Below are 4679 nucleotides of genomic sequence, written 5' to 3' on the forward strand. Positions count from 1 at the left end.
AGCTTTTACATTTGCTATAGGTGTGTGTACTCACCAGAGAGAAAGAGAGTGGGGGGAGCATGAGAGAGCAGTCCCCCTGGGGGATGGCCATGCCACAATCCATTCTCCTCCATTATCCTCTTGGGATTTTGAACATGTATGCACATATGCCAGGTGTGTTTTTCAAGCTACCAGATCTGGGACTCTTACCATGCACTTAGCCACTTAGCCATGTGGGATCCAGCCACCTTAACCACCACATTACTGGTGGCTCAGAAAATGTTTTTAAAAAATTATTCAAGGGCTGGCCCTATAGCACAGAGGCTAAACATTGGACTGGGAACCAGATCACACATGGCTGACCACAGTTTAAATCTCAGACCCCATGGTTTAATAAATATTGTAGGCACATGTGCGTACATGCCTAAAATCTCCACAAAATGAAGAAATGGAGAAAAAGAATTGTGGGGTGATCATGCCCCATTGTAGGGGGCTTCCTCTCACATACACATGCCTCCATCCTTAGTGATGTAGCAATAGGATACTGCTCTACAGTGCTGGAAGCCATGTGGAGCATAGGGATTCAGTTTTCAGACTGACCTGCGCATGCATGGTATGCACTCGTGTGCCTGTAATCCTGGCTGGATGGGAAGTCTGGGGAGAGTATCACAGCTGAGACCCTATAGAGGGTGTTTATCTGTCTTTTGCTCTCTCTCATGAAATTAATTATTTAGAAAATTATTTGACATATAGTTCATTCAGTTCTTCCCATTCTTGTACATACTTCAGAGAATTTTATATAGGGCATTCCTCTTTACACCAGTATTGCCTGACATCTACTAGATTTAACTTTTAGAAAAGATTTGCACATATGAAAATGGTAGAAGGAAAGAGGGTGAAGACTGTGATATATTTGCATTTATGAATCCCTAGAACTCACCCTTTCAAATTACACAGGAAAAATTACAAAACAATACTTTAGTGTTAATACATTTTTTAGAGGTTTTTTCCCTTGCCTTAGGGCACATGCATGTGTGTGCGAGAGAGAGAGAGAGAGAGAGAGAGAGAGAGAGAGAGAGAGAGAGAGAGAGAGAGAGAGAGAGAGAGAGTAACAGAGACAGTGAGAGGGAAAGTGAGAAATCACCCCCTAGGGGGGATGGCAACACTACAATCTCTTCTCCTCCATTCTTCTACTGGGATCTTGGGCACACATGGACACGCGCCTGGCTGTTTCAAGCTACCAGGTCCGGGAACTATGGTCAACCACGTGAGAATCCAATGACATAACCACTACACCACCTTCTGGCCCCAGTGCTGGTACATTTCTTAAGAAATCTGGTAACATGGGTTTAATCAGGGTAAGAGAAATAATTCTCTTTGACTTGCAGAAATATAAATTCATACCCATATTATCTTTCACCCCAATCCTAAAGCTCTCTGAATTATAGTTTCTGTTTACAATCTATATTCCTCAATTGTTAGGCAAGTTTCAAACATCCTAAGTAACAACCATTGAGATTAATGTCCCATTAGAGCACCTCAAACACAAGTACTGATAGTGTAGACAAGCCTGATTTAACTAGAGTTCACCACATCAGTGCTGGAAACCTAATACAAAGGCTGTAAAAATGCCTGGATCATGTTATGGTAGATTGCTGATTATGTCCATTTTAGCCCTGTTTGATCAATTGTTTAAACTCAGTGTTCAGCTTTTCATTGTTAGCACTAAATTCCTGCCACTTTGACACCAAAAACTTGGTACAGAGGAGCAGTATTTATTGACTGGAAGCAGATGCAGTGAATCAAGTCTCAAGGGCACATATTATATCCATCTGTATAAAGTCAGTCTGACAGAGCGGCAGATCTGGATCCAATTGCAATGGTAGCATTTTCTTAATTGCACATTGACATGCCCATATTAAAGTCATTGTAGAAGTTTTTAAGAAGCAGTTCCTCGACATTTTGTTCTGTTTTGTTCCTGTAAAATTGTTATTGTCTACCAAAATGAACAAATGAACAGGAAGGTACAATCTCTTTGGTTTCAATGTTAGGACTCAGTACTTTCATGCTGCTGAATTATTTCCTATTCTGAAAGGACCTTGTTTATCCCGAAATAGAATTTGCATCTTTGTGTTAATTGTTAGAGAGCTTAGAGCCAAAGTTGTAGCCCATCTCCAGCAAAAGATGTCTTCTTGATGTACAGTCCTTTATAGACTTTTCAAATTTCTTACGCTTTTACTCCTTTGCTTCAGTGTGCTCAGACCGTGTAGTTTACTGGCTTAGTGTACACACTTCTGTATGTTGTCTTGGATCCTCTTCAGAATAAAGAAAAGGCATAAATAAATAATACAATGAAAAAAGACTTCTGAATCATGTTCAAGATTGTTTTGAATAAAACAATGAATTTGCATGCCATATAAATGCAATGTTATCCTGTGTTGTAGAGGAAAAAGCATATTCAATGAGTCACAAATTGTACTTCAGCCTCCAAGACATTTCTGTGAGACAAAGAAAACCTTTCATTGTACCATTCAGCATACACAGAAATGCATGATTAAGAAGTGAGGTCTTGCCAAGAGTCACAAAAATAAGTGGATATAGAACAAAATAGCCAAGCTTAGACAAAAGGTGCTTAAGTCTCAGGAATAAATCTGTGTGGATAAGTGGAGAGATTCTCAGGTCAATTTTATTATCGATCTCTCTGAACACATGAATATTTTCATGATTCCCATCCTTTATAACCTGGCCTACTTCAAATACTGTGTATTAAATCATAAGTACTTTTCTTTATTAGAGAAAGATTTTTGCTATAAGGTACGTGCGTTCACCAGAAAGACAGAGAGGCAGGAAATGAGAAATCCCCCCCCAGGGAATGGCCACACCACAATCCCTTCTCTTCCATTCTCCTCTTGGGAATTTTGGGGACACACACACACACATGTGCCCAGCGTGAGTATGATGCCAGGTCTAGAACCCAAACTTCCATGATTGACTACATGGGAGTCCAGTGGCATAACCATTATGCCATCTGCTGGTCTCAAATCATAAATACTTTAAAAAGAATATTAAAGATTTTTTTTACTGATTTATTCTCATCATTACCATTTTCCTTATAATTGACTATTCTTAGATTCTCCTAATATTAACAGAAAATTTAATTTTAATATTTTATCTATTTCTGATATTCAATACTATAATACTGAAACAATTCTCACAACGTAGAGAAATATGATAGAAAATGTTTGGTAATAATTCATAGCCAACAATTTTCTTGTGATTCAATAATACTGTTTTACTATTTCCTGTTAATCTAATCCTAAAATAATTATTCTAAATCCTAAACTCTTACTGCTTTTCAAAAATAAAGTTTAGTCCTTCCAGCCTAACATCCAGCAAAAAGCTAGAATCCATGTGCATCTGAGGTAGGCTTTCCCTGTCTCTGCATTTCCCTATCTCTGCAACCGAAAAAAGCCTCTGCCCCAAACCCCTCCTTCCAGCCCAACACCCAGCAAAAAGCCAGAAGGAAGGAAGTAATGTATAATCCATCAGATGGCCAGAAATCACCACTACAGAGGCAAAAGAAATATGGGAAATCAAGAAAATAGCTTTCCCCCACAGGGAAAGAACAGCCCTTCATCATCCACAGACAACACAAAGGAACTCGTGGAAATATCAGATAAACATTTTAGGACAGTCATTGTGACAAAGCTAAGATAGATGCAAGAGAAGAGAGACAACGAACTCCAGAAGATGCAGGAGAAAGGAGACAATAAGTTCCAGGAGGTGAGGAAGTTCTTCCATGATCTGAAAGAGGAAATATACACCGTAAAAAAGAATCAAATGGAACTGTTGAAGATGAAGGCTGTAATACAGGAAATCAAAACCTCCCTTGAAAATATTAAAAGCAGATTAGATCATGCAGAAGATCAAATCTTAGATGCAGAAGACAGAACCTCTGACCTAGAAAACTTTACCGAAAAGACTGAGAAAATAACCAAAAAAAAAAAAGAGAGAGAGAATAATATATGAATAATACTAGATAACATTAGATGCCCAAACATCCAGATAATAGGTTCCCAGAAGGTGAAGAAACTAATCAGGGCATTGATAATCTGTTCCATGAAATCCTGGAAGAAAACTTCCCAAACCCAGAGAGGCATTCAAATATCCAGACCCAAGATATACAAAGGACCCCAGAAAGAATCAACCAAAGAACATCTTCTTCAAGGCACATCAAGATTGACTAAAACCACAGAGATAAGATACTAAAATTGGCAAGAGAAAAATGTCAAGTTACTTTCAAAGGATATCCCATCAGTCTAACATTGGACCTCTCGTTGGAAACTATGGTTTCCAAAATATGCAAGCAAGGAAAGAATGGGAAAATATATTCAAAGTGCTAAGTGAAAAACAGTTTTAACCAAAAATACTGTATCCGGCAAGATTATCCTTCATGTAGGAAGAAAAGATAGAAACATTCTCAGATAAACAAAACCTGAAAGAATTTACCAACACCAGATCAGCTCTTTGAGAAGTTCTGAAGGGAGTATTATACCAGGAAAGCTAAAGACAGACAAATAAGAGAACAAAAAATGACCAAGAGAAAGGCCAACTTAATGGTAGGGACAAGTTCTGAAATATCAATAATAATGTTGAATGTTAAGGGAAAGGTCAGACCACAGTAACACTGCAAATTCAAC

General features: G+C 38.3%; 1 protein-coding gene across 2 annotated transcripts in view; it reads right to left on the reverse strand.

The window, feature by feature from the left end:
• Positions 1–4679, reverse strand: part of CPNE8 (copine 8) — a 203416-nt gene that overhangs the window by 76484 nt on the left and 122253 nt on the right. The gene's annotated exons all lie outside the window — the stretch shown is intronic.

Source organism: Tupaia chinensis, unplaced genomic scaffold (genome assembly GCF_000334495.1).
Source record: "Tupaia chinensis unplaced genomic scaffold, TupChi_1.0 Scaffold145519_1, whole genome shotgun sequence".
Classification (NCBI taxonomy): domain Eukaryota; kingdom Metazoa; phylum Chordata; class Mammalia; order Scandentia; family Tupaiidae; genus Tupaia; species Tupaia belangeri.